Source organism: Rhynchophorus ferrugineus, unplaced genomic scaffold (assembly GCF_030347505.1).
Source record: "Rhynchophorus ferrugineus isolate W39M unplaced genomic scaffold, kcgeb_rfMv2 rfM3, whole genome shotgun sequence".
NCBI classification, from domain to species: domain Eukaryota; kingdom Metazoa; phylum Arthropoda; class Insecta; order Coleoptera; family Curculionidae; genus Rhynchophorus; species Rhynchophorus ferrugineus.
The window spans coordinates 22,786,462-22,810,602 of record NW_027472582.1 but is presented as its reverse complement, the minus strand read 5'-3'; the positions used below and the strand labels follow the sequence as shown (position 1 = coordinate 22,810,602).

The 24,141-nt window shown below is 33.0% G+C and overlaps 1 protein-coding gene across 2 annotated transcripts in view; it reads right to left on the bottom strand.

Moving 5' to 3' along the window:
• The window catches only part of LOC143192835 (uncharacterized), a 47,851-nt gene that overhangs the window by 12,906 nt on the left and 10,804 nt on the right, over window positions 1–24,141 (bottom strand). The gene's annotated exons all lie outside the window — the stretch shown is intronic.

The window sequence follows — 24,141 nt, the reverse complement described above, 5'->3', positions numbered from 1 at the left end:
ACTTATTGGACGAAAACTCAATTCTCAAAACTTTCAGACAGTTTAGTGATTGTTAAATCAACTTTTTTTGGGCGTTTACATGCGATTGAAAAGATCCAAAAGGTTTTTGATCAGAACACATGAAGCCACCTAATATAAGAAATCTAATTTCATAAAATAATATTAATTTTAAGGGATATGAAACTGCTGGTGTGAACAGTGCATTAAATAGCATCAGGTACATTTGTAACCAATTTCATGCGACTTCACTTTCCAGTATGTGTCATTTCGTGGGAGTGTAAACAAAATAGTTTCAGTACGTTGAAAATGTCTGAAATTGTACCGGTTGTAAAAGTTTTAAAAGACAGCTGAAGGTCATAGAATGCTGTGTAAAGCTTATGGCAGCCATGCTCCATCGATTTAAACGTGTGAATATCAGTTTCGACGTTTTAAAAATGGTTATTGTGACACTGAAGGCAAAGAGCGTTCTGGGAAGCCAAAAATATTGAAAACCAGGATTTGAAGGTATTACTCGATGGCTGGCGATCATCAACGACGATCGCTATCGAATACAATTGATTCATTTGAACTGAATAATTCGCGAAAAGCCGGAATACAAGCAAACACACAACAATGTTATTCTTCAACATGTCAATGCTCGACTACATGTTGTAAATTCGGTGAAAACAAACTTGGAAACAATAAAATGGGAAGACTTATCACAGCCTCCGTATTATCCGATTTTTTATAATAAAGCTTCAAATTAAAAAAAAAGGCTTTAAAACGAATTTATGACCCTAATATAAATTAAAAAAGTGTAATATGAAGTTGAAAAATAATGTTTATAAAACAATTAATATATTAAATAAATAAAATAAATATAGTTCGCATTTCCCAAGTAACATTTTACGGCAGAATATCAGCTTTAGGATGAAACAGCTGTTAAAACAATATTACACTCACATTTGCATACAATAAAGCTGTTTAATTAATTTCATTATATGTATATTTAACAGGTCTTCAAGTGATTTAGACGTAATAAAATTATGTTTCGTACTAATAACAATTTAACTATTATAATTCTAGTCAACATTACCGGTTTTTTTATCGCTGCTTATCCTTGATTTAATTAGAATCGAAATTAACTTTAATTAATTAACTACATTAAAACTGTTGGCTGTTGTAAAATGTAAAATTAGCAAAAAAAAAATTTATGTATGATCGAAACAGACACCTGTGGTCTCGACATATCATTGTCACTGTCAGATATCCCTCAGACACAAATAGTTTAAATACATTTAAGTTAAAATTAACCATACAAACTACGTAAAGTGGCAAGAAATAAATTTCGGTTTTATTTAAGCTTATTTTATAGATGGTGTTTATTCAAAAGACTTCTATCGATAATTTTGCTGTTTTATTTCCGCTGTAAGGAAGAAAGCTACTCAAGCTCAGAAATTCTATTAAGACTACTGGTAGAAAAGTATGATTCAAAGACAAGAAAAAAATATAATTTGATATTTTATATAAAGTTTTAAATGATGAAAATAATACTAAGTGCTTTGGTCAGGTCCCTTTTTTTGACCAATATTGTTAATCACAAATGGCCGCACATATTGAATGTTTTTTGAAAATATTTTCAGTTGGTTCTTGCAAAAGCTACATATTCTCCATAGATATCTATATCTAAATATAAATGTTTAAATAAAAAGCACTATCCTATCCTCCGTATTGACCATTGTTCCTTTCCACTAGTACTTTTTCTGGCCAAGGACTTATGACCTGACCGAAAAACACTTCATGAAAAAGTTAAAAGTCGGTTCGATTCTCGCATTGCCTCAAAAGATGAGGAATGTTCCTACATAGAGTCTGGCTTGAAATACTGAGGAAAGTGACACATTATTGGGAGAAATAGTATTTAGATTTTTTTTAAATATATTTATTGCATTGTTACTAAATGTTGCCGACTAACCTGCAATTTGTTAATTACTTTTACAATAATTTAGATCTAGGTGTATATCTAGGAGGATCCATCGGCCACAGATTTAACAATGTCGTGTATGCAATCGTATCAATAATTCGTCACTTCTTTTCGTTAAAATAAAATATGGTTTTCAAGTAAATGAAAAGTTTTTTACTTTAAACTTTACACGTTTCATAACTTCATAACTAAATATACAGTACTAAACAGTCCCAATTTGATGCCAATTGATTATCCATTTTCCCCAACCAAAGTTTACATAACTGTTTAATAACTATAAAGTATTATGCTATTCCACATTTCCAGTGGATTTAGTTTTTGACGATTTAATAAAAACTATATCAGAAAAGTAGCCAAAAGTCACTGAAAATCATCATTGGGTGGTAGAAACTTACTGTGAGTACGCTCAAGCCTTAAAAACACGTGAGGTGTAATTTTGAAAATTCAAAAGTGGTGATTTTAATGTGCAATACAAACGTTCTGGTAGACTGAAAAAGTTTGAAGATGCGAAACTGCAAAAGTTATTGGATGAAAACCCAACACAAACTCAAAAAAGAAAGGATTAGCTTTCGGTTACGACCAATGGCGAAAATTCAAAAATCTGAAGATGGGTGCCACATCAATCGTCTATAAAATGCTGCTTCAAAGGTATGATCCGAAGTAATTTCTGCATCGAATAGTGACAGGTGATAAAAAATGGACTTATTTTGAAAACCCTCAGCGATAAAAATCATGGTTATCACCTGGCAAAGCTGGCCGATCGACTCCAAGGCCACATAATTTTGGTTGCAAGACAATGATCTGTGTTTGGTGGGACCAGAGTGGTGTGGTGTATTACGAACTGTTACAACCTGGTGAAAAAGTTAATAGTGATCGCTACCCACAATAATTGGTCGAAAAAAGTCTAAAATGGGCCCGAAGATACCGTGTCATAAAGCAAAACCGGTCAAGGAAACGTTGAAAGCACTTGGATGGGACATTATCGCACCCGCCATGCTCTCCAGATCTTGCCCCGTCCAACTATCAGCTTTTCGCATCAATAAGACACGCATCTGCAGAGCTGCACTTCGCCAATTTTGAAGAAGTTTGAAAATAGTTCGATGAATGGTTTTGCCCAAAGAACAAACGGTTTTTTGAGACCGCATCCATAAATTGCCTGGAAGATGAGCAAGATGTATAGAATCACATGGCATATACATTGAATACATACAAAAATTTCCATTTTCTTGAAAATTATTTGTTTTTTCTTTCTAAAAAAAACAGTAATGAGTTTGCGGTACACCTGGTTTCCCAATTGTTTCAATTGAATAATCACAAAATATAAATTAAAATTAGTAACAGGAGTATGTAACATATAAACTTATTTTCAACTGTATTTTAAAGTCTAGTAAACTAGAGTTTATCTGGGCTTCGAACTAAGGTCCTCGGCATTAAACCTACCAACATGCCATTGAACAACTTAAAGACAAACCTAGAAGACATCCGGTTTTACCCTGCGTGATTGCTGACCTGACAGGTATAGTTATCCCTTGTCCGATTTTAAACTGTTGCCTAGAGACATTTACAATTACAAACACTAAATATAAAGTACATCTATACAGTGGGATTTGAACCCACGACTATCGTAGCAGTAAGAGAACCGTCCTGTCACTTAAACTACTGTGGTTATCAAAACCGTAAATAAAGTTTTAATTGGTAAAAAAAAAACAAAAACAAACAGCAATGACATTTCAGTACTTTTACAAATACGATCGTTATTCACAACATAATTCAATTTCACATATCTACCATAAATAATTTATAGTTCCATATATAAATAAAAAAAAAATAAACAAATTAAACTTTATTACCACCATTTTGCGCGAGAATATGCTTTAAACTACGGCTGTAAAATCGTTATTATTTGTAAAATTTTAATTTATTTTTTACAAGCATATAAAAAATCGGGTCATTTTCTAAAAATACTACTGTAATCAAAAAATGGTAAGATTTTATCCAAATTTACTTTATGCCATTCAAAATGTTGTCACCCTCGGATACAATGCATTTATGACGATATAATATATTAGAGGTGTAAATTGAAACCTGCCGTTTTACAAAAAAAAAATGGCACCAGTGAAAAACTGAGGCTCAACATAGCGAACGACAATTTGACATGTTAAGGCAAAACATTTGTCCACAATTCCACATTGTTACATTTGAAAATAAATATGACAGAAGTGAGCAAATATGACTAAATTAAAAATCAACAAGTGCTTTTTGCTAAGTTTTCCTTTTAATTAAAAAAAAACTGCAGTTACGTGCATTGCCATAGCAACAAGCCAATTCCCATCGATTAAAAGCATTGGGAATGACTTAAAAAGAAGGACATCGGCTACTATATGATTCAAAACCCAAACGTGTTGCACAGCGATTTTTCAAATGTTAATAACTTCCCCAACGAATGTTTGTATCGCATAGTAACTGGAGACAAAAAGACGACGTCTTATATGCTATAGTTAGTGCTTAAAAAGCAAACTGAATGGCTTTTGCACTGAACGACTTCCGATTTTCCGTCACATCAGCTCAGCAGTAACATTATACACAAATATCTGATTATTTTATATAAAAAAAATATGTGAAAACTTTATACGTGTCCTTGAAATTTGAGCGTTTCCCTTGATTTCCCCCCTTCCCCCCATCAGATCCTGTCGAATGGGACCACCTCGGACGTGCACTATTTCGAATAAAAAAAGAATTTTGAAAATCGGTCCATAATTGACGGAGAAAACATACATTTAAAAAATATATTTAAAAAATATACAGCCGAAAGTAGAACCTCCTCCTTTTTTGAAGTCGGTTAAAAATAGTAATCAAATTACCAAAATTCTACTAAATTTCAATTTTCGGTTTTTGGATTTTTTTGCTAACGGTGAGGTTTTCAAAAAATAACTCCGACTAAAATTATAAATGAAAACAATCTAATCTATTAAATTAACAATTAACAATATTAATAAAAATATTAATTAAATTATACTTTTTACTGCTTATACTTTTTTCTTAAGAATTACCATTTGTGAGATATTGCGATTCTAAAAGTCGAGACGAGAAAAATCCAAAAAAATGGAAACGTTAACTTTCTACCTTGAATAACTTTTTAGCAGCTTTTAGGTTAAGTTTAACAACAAGCCCATACATCCTTAATTAGACGTATCTATAAAACACCACTAGGAACTACTCTTTATTGATAGTTGAACCATTTAATTGAATTAACTAAAGTCGCTCAACATTGGAAAGCATCAGAAAAACATTGAAATTATGCATACGTAATCTATCATAACACTAAAGCATCCCTCATTATGAGGCAAATGCGTTTCAACTGAAGAAGTAATTATCACCAAAAAGCATATTTCGAATATAATGTATTAATTCTAATGTGGAACGGTTTGAATAACAACAGAGCCAGCCTGATAAATAATTTGGTTTATAATAATATCAATATTCCTATGAAATCACAACCAAGTTGGAACAATCAAGTTGATTGTTTCGAAATTATTCTGTTGTAACAGTTGTAATTTTTCAATGATTCGATAATTGTTAAGAAAATAGATGTTGACCTCCATATCTAGTATTTGTTATTATCATCTACCCATTATTTGTAAATCTATAACAACTATTCTAAATATGACTTGTGAGTAAATAGTACCTAATTTTGGCTACAGTTTGTTTATTTAATACATAAGTTTTAAGCAATATCAATATCAAGCCTAGTTAAACCTAAAATATTAACTAGAATAATAATAGTTATATAATTTCTCGTGCGAAAATTAATCAGTAGGAACTTAATTACATCTAACCCATTTTAAAACATAAAATATAATGAATCGAATTATATATTGTATTTGCAATAAAGTTCAATATGGTTCCAACACATTTTTTATATATTTTGACAATTTAAAACAAATATGTCGAATTGACATAATTAAATAAATTGATTAATAATTTGTGATAAATAGATAATTTTATTTCTGTATAACATAGTACTTAGCTATTAATATTTGTTTGTTTATTATATTGTAGTATCTATATTAATTAAAATGTATCTGGACTGTCTAACGTAGGCTTCGAACCACGGTCCATTAAACCTACCGACTAGGGAGTAGCCGAATTTATTCGATTAATCATACATCAAGTTTTGAAGTCATGAAGTCAAGAAGTAATGAAGATGCCTATTTGGAATTGAAAGCAATAAAAGTGGAATGTAGCAGGGTAGTGTGATGGGACCGTCTATTTTTCAGGCATAAAGAACCCGAGAAAGTAGCAATGAAACTGGAAACGTCACTAAACAAAATTAACAGATCATACAACGGACAATCAGTCTAAATGAGACTAAAAATAAAATCTATAATTTTACGTTAATCGCATTAATTTTTCATATAATTGAAATTAACACAAATTAACATCTATCAGAATATATAATATACAATTGGCATATGCTAATACAGCATTAAGACACTGGAGGCGAAGCTGCACTGGTAAGATCATTTATAGAAGAAAAAAGAATTTGATATTTAAAATGATATTAAGAAAAACGTTTAGGCTATTTGGAAGAACTTGAACCCACAACAACATCATACCATAAATATCATACTGCTATATAAACATATCCTTAAATCCATCCACATGGAATAATATGCACATAATTCAGCGGCCTAAAAACAAAATATTGACGAGTACTGTTAATGCCACATAGTAATTCGTCGAAATAGTGATCTCCATAGAAATTTTAAAATAATCACTATTAAGGAACCAAATTTTCTCAGAATCATATCCTGTCAGTATTAGATCAATTCAAGTGTAAAAGCAGGACATAATGCTAGTGTAGACCTTAATGTTATTAGAAACAAGATGATGGAACCTAAATGATTTTAAGACGAAAATATTCGGTATTCATCTTAATTTTTTAGTAATATCCCTGAGATATTATTTAATAATTTAAAAAATATATCAAGTTTTACTTAGTCTAGTAGGTTTCTTGTCAAATTTTACTCTCTTGTTTACAAATATCGGTTTATTACACTACTTAATAATTTCTCAGTGATTTATATTATCTAACACCAATTTAGTCAATTTATTAATACGTTTAAAATATTAATGTAAACAATTATATAAAATAAATCATAAAATCAATCTAGCTGAATAGACAACACAAACAATAGCCAAATACAAAATTAACGAAATGCATTATCGTATAACAATGAACCTTAAGCAGTTCTTGTAGAGCTTTTATTAAAAATAGAAAAGCAAAATTCCACATTAAATTTAGAGAAATGTATTTGACTGCTGAAAAAAATTAATTGTGTAAATGTAAAATCATTTATACTTGTAGACAAAACTTTATAAGTTATTATCCTCTTATGATAAATTAAGTTCTATCTATTAATAAAATATAGAAAAACTTGGATGAGATTAGTTTATATATACTAAATATATACTTAACTATTTGTACGAAAAAGTGCTATCGAAGAACGCGCAATTTAATGGAAGACATGTTATAGCCAAGCAAACATCTAAAAAATAAACTGACTGTCTTAAAGATGTTGATTTTGATAGCCAACAGAGTTTAATTATGAAAAATTGAAGGAACTGTTTAATGAATAACGTACTAGACCCAGAAAAATATAAAACTATCAGTAAGTAGATTCAATCCATAATTTTTGATGCGTAATGTGTGTATTTGCTAAAATCATATATATGTTATGTGTTATAAAGTGCAAAGACCAAATGGAACCATAACTATGAATCACTATCGACTACAACCGATGCGCTTGAATGGAAGATAGAAGAATGAAATGGATGGAGGATTGGAAGAAAATAATTCTACTCAGAAAAAATTAAATATTTTATTTTGATTTGAGACGTAGTTGCAATGTTTTTATACAACATAAATTATGGATCAAATTTTAGTATCAGATCAATAACACTTATGTTAAATGCCTTAGTAGTAGCAATAGTAGCAACCATATTAAATACTTTGATAGATATTACCTGAAATATTACTTCGACTACTTCTAGCTTCTCTTCGATCATCCATGTCCCAAATTTCCATATTTAACCGATACTACAACATATTTTCGATGAAATAATATCCTAACAAAACGACACAGTCCCAAAAACAATGGTTCTTGTTTCAGTCTCTTACACACCACTTAAATAAATCAAATCAACGATATCAACAACCACATCGTACACACGTTTACATCGAACGTTTTATAATAATTAATTGAGCCCTTTGGATGGCATATCTTCGAATAGTAAACGCGAATCGTTTCGACAGTTTTGCCGTATTCAAAGAGCTTTTTTCTAGACGTTGAACAACGCTCTTTTTCAATGGAAAAGAAAGTCTGCGTATTCGAAATTATATCGATATCATGGAAATTTGTTATTTTCGACCCCCGCTCCGCAGTTTACGGTTGCCTAGTTACCGTTCTAGCGTTAAATTGTTTGGTGTCGTCGGATGTGAAATGGATGGGGTAAAAATCCAAATGAAACAAACACATATTCGCTAGTTGTGCTATTAAAAGTTTCTTTCATTAATATCAGCGCATTTATTGGTTATTTTTATCTGAATGATTATATATATCAAGCGTAGAAACTCTTGAAATAAACCAGGTGAACAATCATCAGTCGCAAACCAATTTATGTATTTAGCGATTCAAACTATGAAGTGTTTGGTTTTGACGTGGTATTGCATTTGAGACTAATCTACAAGATAAGCAAGTTGCTACCGCCGAACTATTGTTAACTGCTGGAGTCATATATATTCGAAAGAAAATCTATTTGGGCTGGAGTTTCTCAGAGTAGTGTCTTGGAACTACTCCTGTACCTGCTCTATACTGCTGATATCCTAACAACAAAAAACAGCTCTTTGAACATTTGTCGACAACTCCGTTATTATGGCAAACGATATTTCTCTACCTAAGGCTGTAGAAAAAGTACAAGTGGTAGTCAACAAGATCTACAAATGGACTAGAAACTGGAAAATATGGCTTAATAGTTCCAAACCTGTCCATATTGCGTTGCGGTGAAATGACAAAAATCTAATTACATCATTTGACGGATTCGCGATTCCTCAAGCAGAATCAGCTAGATACCTCGGCATTCATCTTGATGGTAGGTTAAATTGGAAAAATCATGTTAGAGAAAAAACTAACTCACACTCAAAATCAAGCAACTGTAGTGGTTAGTCGGAAGATAACCTCAACTTGATCTAAAATCAAAAAGATTGGATGATAACTAGTAATCCAACGTTGCCAAAACAAAGCCCTACGATTAATTGTCAATGTTTATCGCTTTATAACTAAAGAGAACTACATGATGACCCAAAATTAAATAGGTTTACGCAGTCATCCAAGATTTGCCTTTAAAACTTTAAATAAGGTTACTAAATCACAGTAATGTGGAAGCAATACAGCCACTAGACAACACGCAGCAAACCAGAAGATTGAAGCAAATCAATCCAGACAAACTACTATAGTGTATAAGAGTTACTCTAAAATTTAAGCTTAAGCAGTTTAATTTTATTTTAATTTGGCAAATATCTTATATACAATATACTAGCGACCCGCCCCGGCTTCGCACGGGTGCAATGCTGATACTAAATTGAATACACTACAGAAAAAATATGAACGTTGTATATAAAAACATAGCGGCCCGCTCCGACTTTGCACGGGCATAAAATATATATGCCTATGTCACTCAATGAAAACATGATTAAAATCGATCCAGTATTTTTGGTTCATTCATTACTGCCCTTGGCCTGCACGCATTAAATTTGGAGTAAAACAATTCCTCTTCCCCTATACTTACTATGAAGATTTCCTGCTATCTTTGAAATATCTAAATTCATATAATTTTTATTACATTACACATTTTTAAACGCAATTTTTAAATTTGTAATATCTCCGAAAATATTTGTTTAATTTACATGCTGTAAGGAACCATATTGATCTATATTAATTGCACACTGTATTTAAGGTACTTAATTCGATAAGGATTAATGCCGTATTGCTTAAAATAGCTTCGTAAATAAGCCATTTTCTCATGTAAAAAGTAAACAATAAAAATGGTTAATGTGGGTTATCCCTAAAAGATAAACATATACCATCGCGGACTTTTTTGTAGACCTTTTTATGGTGTACAATACTGTAGTACATTAATTTGATCTAACTCGTAGGGTTAGGCAGCGTTTTTGCTAATTGCTAAATAAGCCTAAAAAAATAGGTTACTTTACGACATCACGTTAGAAACCTCTAAAATTAGCAATGTTGCCTTAGTATATTATGCATGTATTATACATATAAATCTTCCTCTTGAATCACTCTATCTATTGAAAAAAACCGCATCAGAATCCGTTGCGTAGTTTTAAAGATTTAAGCGCACATAGGAATATAGGGACAGAAAAGGCGACTTTGTTTTATACTATGTAGTGATTTGGCATTGACCTTGCTTGTGTATTGATGTAAGTACAACAGAACAGTAATAATAAATTATTTTGTAAATTAAGATTGTGCTAAACATATCTAATGTAAGATGTAATTAATTAAAAATATATCAGCGCATTTATTGGTTAATTTTATTCCAGTAATCCATTATTATAATCTCAAGAACAGAAAGACATGAGTTAAGCCATCATAGGTCGCAAACAAATATATGTATTTAGAGAGATTAAACTATAATATAGGTGTGATGCATAATTAATTGTTAAAGCTAAGTAAAACTATGACTGGGATCGATTACAAGTGGTGAACTTGAACGGTTAGAAAACTCCAAGACAGTCCTGTCCCACAGTATTCCCACCGTTACTGTTTTTATTTTTTCTCAGTTAATTCCAACTAAAACCTTTTGCTTTGGCTATGTAATTCATTAAAATTACTCATATTCATTTACCTGTACTTAACTCCACCAATAAAAAAAAAATAATGTGTTTAAACTCAAAAGAAAAGAAAAGAGGTCATTATAAAAGAAATAAAAGCAATAAAATGATTTAACGACGCAAAATCATTACAAAATCCACAAATCCATGAAAACGTTTATCACCATGCCCCATGCCCACTATACATTAATAAATATAAATTATTAAGATTTTAATACTAATTTTAATTTTCTCTAATCAATGTCTTATGATCTGGTTCGATAACAAAAAATGTATAAAAGAAAACCGAAAACGAATCGTTCCTTAGATATCCTCTAAAACGTGGAGCTTTCCGACGTTTACGATAGGAAAAAAATATAAACAGTAATTTTGTAAAATAAATGTATTGATCAATGGTATACACAAACTAAACATTTAACATTTTTCAATGTAGTGACCTCCATGCTCTATACACTTTTGCTACCGATTTGGAAGCTTGAATATTCCTTCTTCATAAAAAGTTTGAGGCCGAGTTGTCAGACAATTGGGCACATACTTCTCTACTTCTTCATTGTTTTCAAATCTTTTGCCTCCAAGTGATTATTTCAAGGACACAAACAAAAAATAATCGCAAGGTGACAAGTCAGGGCTATGAGGAGGCTGTTCAAGGGTTTCCCAGCATATTTTTTCCAATTTATTCCTTATCAAAACTGCGGTGTGTGGCCTGGCGTTGTCATAAAATATGATGGCGCCTCGAACGGTCATAGCCCCGTTTAATTCGATACGCGATTGTTGTCGATTGTAACAACTCAGAATAGTAAGCCGCATTCACTGTTCGTTGAACGTGAAGAAAATCCTTCAGTAAAACTCTCCTTGAGTCAAAGAAAACACTTGCAAGCAGTTTTCCGGCTAAGAGACAGGTTTTGGCTTTGACTGAGCAGCCTTTATCCTTTCTTCGCCGTTTTTAATTCGAGAGTGTAATGATGTCTCATCATAAGTGACGCATATAGAACCGAGAACAGCTGCTACACACACCGGATTCTAAGCTAAATAGTAAAATTACCATTTATATTTTATTTCCCCTCATACCTCGCAAAAATAATAATGTATAAATTCTTGAAAAACCTTAAATTTCTCAATTGATTGCTACTTTTATAGTGATTTTGTGTTAGGAAAGTATTTAAAATTTTAATTCGGGAATATACAGAACCATTTTGGAAATTAATTTAAAAAAGTATCACGTTTAAATTTATAATTGATTATCTTCGAGATTTCTTAATCAAGCCAATTATTTGATTAAACGAAATATATACGATCAAAAAATCATTTTACAGTGAAATAATTAAGAAATATTATCTTAAAAAGGGACAAATTAGATAATCGATAAGTTAGACCAACAACTTTTCAGAGAATGAGTTATATTTGTAAACTATTACAGCATTAATAAATACTCATTTATTATAGTTGATGAAACTCTTACAACACATGTATGTATTTAGTTCATTTGTTGCTACACACAAATGTGTACAACAAAACATCAAAGTAATTTCACGTGTATGATTTCTGGAGCCTCAATTAAACTTTTATTTGTTTTACCAAAAAATAATAACAAATATTGGGAGTACAAATTGGTTTAATCTATTTTCAAGAGAGGATCTACGATGAATATTTCATAAAGATAACTAATTTCGATAATAAAGATCAAGGGGGGTTTCCCACTTTGTTTTCAATAACATAAATAAGCTATTTTTTACTGTGTTGTATATATAAAATTTTTCTATGTTACGTTTTAGTCGAAAATTGCTTGTGAGATAAATAATAAGTAATAGCCAGTAACAAACAACATTTTGAATAATCTGTTCATCAACATAAGAATAGCATAGTTAATATTACCTAACAGGTCAATTGAAAAGTCCCCGGCCTGACACATAGATGGCGCTACTAGAATTTAATCCATATGTTTTTTAGTTAGCCCTAACCCTCAAAAGATGAGTGTATAAATTTGACAGCTGTCGGATCATTAGTTTGTGAATTATAGCATTTTGAGTGAAGCAACTTTTGTTATTGTGAAAAGAATGGATAAAAAGGAATTTCGCGTGTTGATAAAAAATATTGATTTTTGAAGAGAAAAATACAGTTGAAGCAAAAACTTAGCTTGATGCCGAGTTTATCGACATTGACTCAGGAAAATCAACCATCAAGGATTGGTATGCTATGTTTAGACGTGATAAAATGAGCACCGAAGACGGCGAACGCAGTGGACGCCCAAAAGAGGTTGTTACATTAAAAAAATCCACAAAATGATTTTGGATGACCGTAAATTGAAATTGAATTAAATAGCAAACATTCTAAAGATATCAACTGAACGTGTACATGACATTATTCACGACTATTTGGGTATGAAAAATCTCTGTGCAAAGTGGGTGCCGCACGAGCTTACTTTTGACCAAAAACAACGACGAGTTGATGATTCGGAGCAGTGTTTGAAGATGATCAAGCGTAATAAACGCGAGTTTTTTCGTCGATATGTGACAATGGATGAAACATGGCTCCATCATTTCACTCCGAAGTCCAATCGACAGTCATCCGAGTGGACTGCACACGATGAACCCGCTCAAAAGCGTGGGAAAATGCAACAGTCGGCTAGCACGGTTATTGCACCTGTATTTTAGGATGCACATGGAATAATTTTCATTGGCTACCTTGAAAAAGGAAGGACCATCAACAGTGACTATTACATAGCGTCATTGGACTGTCTGAAGGACGAAATCGCCGAAAAACAGTCGCATTTGAAGAAATAGAAAATGCTGCTTCACCAAGACAATGCATCGTGTCACAAGTCAGCAAAAATCCATGAATTTGGCTTCGAATTGCTTCCTCATCCACCGTATTCTCCAGATTTGGCCCCCAGCGACTATTTCCTGTTCTCAGATTTCAAAAGAATGGACTGAGAAGAAACTTTCGTCGAATGAAGAGATGATCGCTGAAACTGAGGCCCATTTTGAAGCAAAGGACAAATCGCACTACAAAAATGGTGTCGAAAATTTGGAGGGGGTCTTGGAGGAGGTCACCCTTGAAAGGAATTATGTTGAATAAAAAAAACTAATTTTACCCAAAAGAGGCAACAACAATAACAAGTAAATTGCTGAACATCATTACGTCTGTTTGATCAAATAATCGTAATAGATTTGCAATATATTGGACTGGACTGCTCTATTCAGTTTCACGTTAGATAAGTAAAATTGAATAAACAATCTTAGGCTAAGGATTTTATCTTACATATTTTTTGTTCAACAAAATATAGAAATTGAATACATTTAACCTCAATTTAATATTATAGGATTACTTAAATAAAAGAGGGATAATATTTGTGACAGCACAAAAAAAATAAAGAAAAAAATGAACAATAAGTATTGGTCAAACTAGAGCATTCATCTGTCCAATAGTATAAAAGCGAATATCGATCTGTGCTCCCATTGGAGGGAACTTTTAAAAGGGTAAAATGACCCTATTGCGTGAACACATCGAAATGGAAGTTGCTGAAAAGGAAAGATTCTCCATAAAGAGTAAGTTTTAGACATGGAAGAAGTGGAAAAAGGAATTATTCGATTTCTTCCGCTATCGTTATGATAGGTGATAGTGATTTATGGAGATATTTTCAAGTTATATCGAAATATGTGTTGCTTTTGGAATGATATAAAAAAATGTTAATGGATGTTTCAAAAAAGACACAAATAAAAACAAAATGTAATTATCATTCCATAAGTCAAACTTACAGCTTTCAGAATTCATAGTATTTTTTCAAATTTAATTCAGTGCAATTTTGGAAAATTAACTAATTATTAAAATAAACATGAGACATTTGTTAATCCTATTGGCAACAGAGAAGAGTATAATATTAGTTCATATCTTTTTCTGGTGGATGATAATGTATCTTTCATTCAATTTAACAAAACGAGTTTAAAGCATTGTAAAATCTGCAGTTTTCTTTCAATGTGTTTTAGTATACGAGCTTACTAATATTAAATGTACGTAGTCACTGATCCTCACAGCGGTCAAGATTACTTCACTTATTCTTCACATCTAATATTTAAAAATGTTGAATTCATTCGACACCTAATATGTTATATCGCGCAACTAATACAACCCTGGCTAAGGACGGCTTCTTCGAAAACACGCGGCCATATTCAAGTGATTATGTGCCAAGATTTAAGGATGCAACGAGTGTGATATTTAAAAACAAACATCGTCAAGATAGGGGTTGAATTGTTTTGTAATAGATAAAAATCATCAATACCACTTTGTGTCGCCGTTCCACAAGTCTCCCATCCTTTCCCTTTCATATTTTATAACTTATATTAGCTCTTTTTATTTATGTTTTATTAATATAGCCTATATTATTATTTATTATTTTCTCCCACTATCAGATTTTCACCTTCTGGAGAGTTACCTTTTTGCTAACAAGGTGTAATACATGGGCTGAAAAGTCCTGGGACTAACACATAGAAGGCGCTAGTTTTACAACATTCACCGCTTTTCAGTTGGTACAAACCTTCAAAAGAAGGCCGTTAAAATTTCATGATATTCTACTCATAGGTTTGTGAATTATTGCGCTAAGAGTTACACTACTTTTGTTATTTTCAAAACAATGGATCAAAACACCAGAAAACATCAAAAAAAATCCACAAAATAGTTTTTAATGATCGAAAAATGAAGTTGCTAACGTCGTAAAGATATCAAAAGAACGTTGTTGGTTTTTATTGTATGAGCATTTGACTATGAGAAAGCTCTGTTCAAGGTGGCTGCCGCGTTTGCTCACTGTTGAGAAAAAACAAGATTGTGTTGATGATTCTGAGCAGTGTTTGGCCATGCTTAAATGTAACAAACCGGAATTTTTGCGTCGATATGTGACAATGGAAGAAACATGGATCCATCACTTCACTCCGGAATCAAAACGATCGTCATCTGAGTGGAGAGCAACTGGTGACAGGCCTATATTGACGCAAAAGATAAATCGTTCTACAAAAGTGATATTGAAATATTAGAGCGGCGCTGGAATGATTGTGTCGCTCTTGTTGGAGATTACGTTAATGAAAAACGCCAATTTTGAACAAAAAAACGTCTTCTTTGTTACGCCCGGGACTTTTCAGCCCATATGTTAAAACTATTTAGATTGGATTATCTGCTTGGATCGGGCTTATAAACATGATCCTTATGGACTATTCTAAAAGACATTCTGGACATTAGCTGATCTGACTTTTTCTTGTGGGATTTTACAAATTGGCAAAATTACATGCAAAAAATCGTAACATCGTATATAAAATTAATATGTTTATTGAAATAAAACACATAACAAAAAAGAAACAATCTATTCTGTGGAAGAATGTGAATTAGTAATATTTAATGTAAAATTTGGAACCTTGAGTTTAACTTGTGTTGAGAAGGCGAAATAATAAAAATGAACGTGATCTAATAATCCCTATTTATCATTAAACAGGCTTTGAATGATTGTCCCGAACTGATTTCAACCAACAAATGAACAATACAACTAACGTCAAAAGAAAGCGCGGGAATTTTAAAATACTACACTGTTCGTTTCTAAAACAAACGCAACTGATGAAAAACAAACTGTTATTACAACTCAATTCTATCAAAAAGCATAATCGCTCTTTTCTGGTGAAATAATTTAAAATCGGTGTGCATCTTCGTGCCGTAGTGTGAAAATTCTAGTGGTAAAACCGACAGATTGGAAATAAATAATACAGTGATCTACGGAATATATAAACCTGGTAATACCATTTAACATTATTTATATATCTAAATACCCTTTTCTGCATTCACGTTAAATGATTTCTCCTGCATTGTATATACTATTATAGGAAAGAAAATTCACACGGTTCATAGTAATTTGTTTTGACCTTTGTATTTATTACTGCATTCCTATTTAGGAATATATGGTGGTTCATAGCTCTATTTGTTGTTATTATTATTCCAAGCAAGAAATCAACTAGTTGCTTATATAAAATAAAAATATGTATAATAAACAATTGTTTATTATATTATAGAAATTAAACACCATAAATAATTTCTTGACGAGAGGACATTTTTTTAAGTTTTATTATTATCTAAAATGTTAGTATTAATTAATCAGTATTATATTTATTAACTGAAAGATCTCTATCATGCATTATATTTTTTATAGCTAAGATCACATTTGGTTTAAGTCTTACATTCAGCTGTTAATTTAGAAGTTTTTTTTTAATTCTCTTACTTCATACTACAAAACCGCATTTAACTTCTTACACTCAGTGTAGGTATCTGTAATTGTCATTCATATTCAAATTCAGCCATAATTTGTACATAATTGTGCTTTTCCAAAAAATATATTTTGATCTACAAAATTGAAACCACTTTTAGTTAATACAAAAGTTGAAAGGAAAGCTCTTTAATCGACTTTACTATCTATTTCTGAGTTATAATGCTTAGAGTTACAAAATAATCAATTATGAATGAAAGTATAGCATATAAAATGTCATAGGTGAAAGTGGATTGAAATTGCAACCTTATGTCCATCAATAAAACCTTGAAAATTAAACTAAATAAGCATCGTTTCCGGGACCTTTATTCGGAGTTTAATAAAGAAATCTGCAATCGAGGCCTTAAATGAAAGTTGTAAATGTAATAGAAACGCTTAAAAGTTCCATCCCACACACTGTATGCTTCAAATATTGCTCCTTCTGAATGTCGCATGTTATGTATTAAAAACAGATATTATCCTTCCGAAGTTAAAATATGTGAAAGGGTTTAAAAACAAAAACTATTAATTTACACGAAAGTATTATTTTATTTAACGGAAAGAAGAGGCGACTTGTTGAACGGTGATACAAAGCGACACTGAGGGTAAAAACAGACCAACCCGTCTCACTCATTCAGTATTCAGGTAGATAAAAAACAGATGGCCGGATAGTCTCGATCGTATTACATAACATCGCTCTCCTAAAGAAACGGCCACAGGGCTATACGTAATCGTTATTCCCTCTGGACAACTTATAGTTGGTAGTTATTGTATTACAATTGTTTGAATAGACACACAGAATGATATTTAATAATCTCTAGAATAAACTAGAATAGTTTTTAGAATAAGTTAGGATAGATTTTAGAATAAGTTAGAATAGTATCTAGAATAAGATTTAGATTATAAGTTGTACAATAGACAACTTACTGAAGTGATCTTCTACATGTCAGGATAGTTATTTTATATATCTGAAGTCATATAATAATACTTATTTCCCACGGGCAGATTGTTAACGTTCTAAGAGATTAATAAAAGATAATTATTTGAGTGTTGCATTGAGCGGACCTTCGTCCGCCGCCTTTGAAGATCTTCAAAATGGCACTGTTTCTACCCATATTTCCATGGTATCCCTCTATGGAATGGTTTCCCAGATTTGGTGACTCAACATTCCAATCATCTACGGCTAAGAAACTGAGCTAGTGAAATCTGCATTTAGTAGCCATTCACCCTGAACTGCAAGCTACTGTTCAAATTCCAGTAAAATATGTTAATTCACAGCAACTTTAGTCCGCCTTTGGTTGCCTTACACCTTGAACTGTGCATGTTCCGGGAATTCACGAACTAGTGGTGTTTTTCGAAGCTTGAATGTTTCTTACTTGGAATATTTTATAACTAGGAGTCGTTGAGAACCTTCAATCCACCTTTGGTGACCTGACAGCTTCAGCTGCGATACTTTTTCCCGAATTTCTCCTAATAACACCAAAAAATGTTTCGAGTAACTGCGGAACGATTGCTAATCCAACGTCAACTTGTCTTCTTTTCTTGATAATTAATTCGATTCAGGTAAATTGAATTAATTCAAAAGAGAACAACCTTATGATTTCCCCGGAATATTATCGACTACGCCAATTACAATATGAGAAAGAACTTTAATCACAAATTTACTTGAAACTCGTCTTACTCGTTCACCTTATCATACAGTGAATCAAAATCAAAACTTAGAAATTTACACAGAAAATACAAAAACATAAACATGCAGAATTGACATATAATTTCTCGAAAGCATAACGAATTTAACAAATCTCTCCACATCAGAATAATGTAAACAGCCTAGTTTCGACTTAATGCTTAAAATCGCTAAGACTGAAAATCATCTAGTGGCTATCCAAGACCTAGTTGTCTCGAGAATAAACTAAGACACAATATTTAATTACAATAAATGTAAATATGGATGCCACGATAATGAATTATGGCGCGACTAAAAAATCTACCAAAATCTCACTGATAAGTTCTGTCGACCAAAAAAGTTCCATATTACAAATAAAAACCAGAATCTATTCTGAAAAACAACCAATATAAAATGTATTGAGACCGTATATTAATAAGATAAGCATTTCACTGATATTTCCTACCTTATCTATTGTATTTATCAGATATCATTCCATTATAATTATTAATTTCGGTATATAATGTATAAGCTTCAGAAGTTTAAAAAATTTACATCATAGTGAAAACCTCATTGTGCCTATTTTTTAATAAAAAATACGAGGGCGGTTGAGAATTTAGGGCAGAGATTTGTATGAAAGAAAGTATCTACTTCTCAACCAATACTTATCGAGTATCGAAGTTTTAGTGGCAAAATAAAATATCGAACCTAGGGTTTTCGAAGGAAAATATTCAGTTTTTGTTTTGGAGTTTCTTCCCTTCGATCATCAAGAGAACTTTGCGTGGGGAAATAGGACGAGAGTGGAAAAAATTCGATACGTATATCGAACTATTGCTGTGAGATTTCTCCCCACCGGACATCAAATGAATTTTGCGTGGTTTGATATCGACATTTTTCATTCCCTGATAAATATTCTAGACCCGGTCAATGTTTCGTGGGAGAGTCATATTGTTCAGATAGCTTTCTATGTTCTTGATCCATGTTTTTTTTTAGGTGTTCACTGTACCTTACATCCAAAAGGTCGTGGGCAATTCGTTCACTTTTCATTCAATAAACGTATCCAAAGTATTACAATCTGCGTCCTTAAATTTGTTGTTCAATTATACACTGACTGTCGCATCTTAAATAAATTAAAGAAACTTCATTTCTAATACGATATCGGAGATAACCATGTAAAATTTGCCCTAGGCTAGTATTTGAAAGACCTCAAGCTTATCGCTTGAGCTCGCCGTATATCCCACTCAAAAGGTCGATTTCGCCACGATATTCCGCGAGGAATTCGTTCAGTTTTCATTCGACAAATATATCGAAAGCATTGTAATATGACTCTCGCAATTTGTTCTTCAATTATGCACTAATTCGCATTATAAACAAATTAAAGAAACGTCATTTCTAATACGGTCACAGAGAGAAACATGTAGAATTTGTCTTAAGCATCGCATTTGAAAGATTTCAAGCTTGCAGATGCCTGAAAAGACCACATTGATAAACGTGCTCGTTGTCCCGTCTGAACAGCTTATACCACCATGTTAACAGTATCCATGTCCCGGAGCCACACAGAAGTATTGACAAGAGAAACTTTCTAAAGAAGCGGATTTTATTAGTTTCGATTGTAAAATTTTCTCTATTCCACATGCACCATCTTAGAGAAGCAAAAGTTCCTGTAGCTTGACCGATTCGACTTATTACTTCGGAGGTAGATGCCATTAACTTCTCCTGTATTACTAATCGCGAATATTAGAACGTCCTACTCTAACTGGATCGTCATGCTAGAAGCCTCAACGTGTCTATCAGCGAACATTAGATCGATTATGGTATTATCGATTAGTTTGTAATCACAGTAATAATAAAGTTTTAATAAAAATAAACACCAGTAATTTGAGGAAAAATAAATTTGTAAAAAATTGTTAATTTTGCGTTGCGGCGACAAAAAACTAATTATATGATTTGCTAGATGCCCGATGCCTCAAGCAGAATCAGCTAAATACTTCGGAATACACCTCGATGGTAAGTTAAACTAGAAACATCATGTTAGACAAAAAACAAAGCAAATTAAACAAAAAGTCAAGCAACTGTAGAGGTTATCGTAAGATACTCTGAACTTGACTTAAAATTAAAGAGTTCAGTCAATCATTAAGCCAATTTGGACTTATGAGGTTGCACTAAAACATCAAACCAACTAGTAATCCAACGCAAAGTTCAACGGTTAATTACCAATGATTGTCGCTACGTAATCAACGAAGACCTGCACGATGACCTCGGAATTAAATGGATATACAAGATTTTGCCTCAAAATATGAAATAAGGTTGCTAAATCACAGCAACGTGGAACTAAGTTCCATTTCCAAACTTGCTGAAAGAGCAATTCTTTATGCTCTTAATGATTTTACGAAGACAAACAATATCATTCCAGATGAGCAATTCAGGTTCCGCGCCAAACACTCAGCCGTTCATCAGGCCCATCGGCTGGCCGCAAAAATCAACTGTGCTTTTAACCGACGTGAAAGACTTGGAGCGGTCTTCTTGGACCTAACCAAATCCTTTGACAAGGTTTGGCACGAGGCTTAGTGGCGAAATGCATCCGATTAGGTCTACCTGATGACGTAACAGCTCTTATCAAATCATTTCTGTCAGGACGATCGTTCCAGGTGAAGATTAAAGATATTCTCTCTAGCCGGAAAACCATCGACGCAGAAGTTCCACAAGGCTCCCCCTTGGCTCTATTTAATATTTTTCTTCAGATATCCCTAGGAGACCACAAGTTGAGGCAGCTTTTTACGCAGACAACACTGCTTACTTTGCTACTTCAAGAGTAGCACCGCATATCCGAAGCAGACTCCAAAAACAACTAGATGGGACGGTCAAGTGGTTACATTTCTGGACGTTGCAGGTCAACCCACAGAAAACCCAGGCTATCTTCTTCCACAAGAAGCGTTTTGCACCGAGCATTTCGCATCTTAAAATCGAGAACGCCGAAATCCCATGGTCAGAAGAAGCCACCTATCTCGGTCTTGTCTTCGATCACAAATTTAGGTGGAATTCCCAAATACAAAAGTCCCTCCATAAAGGTCAAGGTATTGTTAATTTGCTGTTCCCACTTATCAACCGGGCCAGCAGGCTTCCTCTCTCTATAAAATCTCTCCTGTACAAGATGCTGGTTCGATCAGTCGTTCTATACGGCTCCAGTGTCTATCTAAAATACGTCTCACCTAACCTAACCAAGTGGAACGTCTTCAAGTATTTCAAAACAAAATTCTCGGAAGAATAATCAATGTCACCTGGTTCGTCAGGAACAATCAAATTCATAGAGAAACAGACGTCCCTCAAGTTCACGATTTTATATATTTTTAGGTTTACTCGAGATATTTCTCCACTCTTCGTCTTTCGGACAATAGATGTATTACCGAGCTGACCGATATTCTAGGCCATTAGATTCATTGGATCAGCTGATAGGGTGGGGTTTAGTGGGTAGCTCAGAGGCAGTCTCCACATAACCAGTCCAACTCGATTATTCCTGTGGGTCTTCCCGACCAGGTATCCGTAACAGGATTCCCCTACCCGGTTACAGGCCAAAAAAAAAGTAACGTGGAAGCACTAGAGCTACGTAGATTAGTTTTATTTTAATTTGGGAAATACATACTGATGTATTAATCCCGTACTCGCCTTGCTTGCGTAATACTGCAAGTACAACAGAACAGTAGTAATAAATTAATTTATAAATCAAGCATATCTAATGTAAGATGTAGTAAGATGAAGTAAATCAGTCCTGAACAAACGATGAAATGATATACAGAAGACATGCACCAAGTCTGGCAGACAAGTCCGACAACGCTCATCACCTCAACGTATCGTCGTTTCAGTAGAACGACCGAACGACGTCAAAGCGACCAGTTCCCGTATCGATCAAACGCGATAATAGTCGATGCACATAAAAATATTTTAAATCCCGACGAATTCCGAAATTTATGGGCACGCGATCGGCGTATTAAATGAACGCGTGTCCCCCTCGGGCCTGATTTATATTCGACGGTTATTTGACGCCGTAGTTTTGTCGTTTCTTTTTCTCTTTTCCTGTTCCATCGATGTCCGCCATCGACATGCATGACAGCTCATAAAATCACGTCTTCGAGAATTTTGTCGGACAAGTCTTTAACGTTAAGCTACTAATAAGGTTTACTTTGTTCAACGGCTTAACAATTGAATTACACTGATATTTTCAACACTACAAAAATTATCGGCTTAATCGTTTCATATAACTTTAACGTAACAAGATAAAATATTGATTATTTTATTGTTTATTAAGTTTCGAGGAATTATAGGAATTTTGTTTTTTTATTAGTAGTACCCTGTTTTTATTTTCAAATTTTAAATTATTAAACAATTTACAAAATTATTAATATTTTTCATTACCACCACCAGCAATCTTCGTATATAATAGCGTGCTCCTGTAATAATTTTACTTGGCTTTAACAAATGCTAATACATCACGCCGAGTTGATTCCGCCATACAGACCAAAAGACCTTCACGCCAGGAGTATTTAACAACGTCGTAGTTGGTAAATGATTTAAATTTGTTCCACTTTTCATCTCCAATAATTATGGTGATGCCAAAACCCATTTCTTTCCAAGCGTTACAACCTCTGAACCATTCCCAGGATTTTTAACCGATAGGAAATGGCTTGTTGAGCAATATTTAAGTTCGACAACTTTACTCTGGCAGCTCCTCCAATTCTGCAACTTCAAACTGTTTTACCGCTCCAGACGATAATGTCTTCCGCGCAAAAAAAAACCTGAATTGGACAGCTGAGACCATTCCCGGTAGGTTATTTTACTAATAGACTCGTCTCGTTAAGTGTCTACTCGCTTTTTTATTTTTTTTGTTATATTTTAAAGTCTCCTTTTTACCAACTAGGGTTTATCTAGACCGTGCCTACTGATTAACGTGGTCTCCGAACTACGGCCCTTGGTATTAAGTCTACCGATTGACAAGTAACTAACTTAGAGAGATCATCCGGTCTTACACAGTTTGGTTACTGGCGTAACTGGGATCATTTTACTGGTCGGATTTTACACTCTTGGCTTTTGGACAAGTGGAATTATAAACAATCACAAACATAAATTTACAACCATGGTCCAACGGGATTCGAACCCGCGACAGATAAGAACAGTAGGAGAACTGTCCTGTCGCCTTAACTATTAAACCAACTAAGCTGGCTTTTTGGACATTAGAAGCAAAAAGCAACACTTCTCACAAATGGTGTTTGTTGAGCTCAAAAACTCTAATATAATTGATATAATATAATCAACGGGTGCAATATAATCAACAT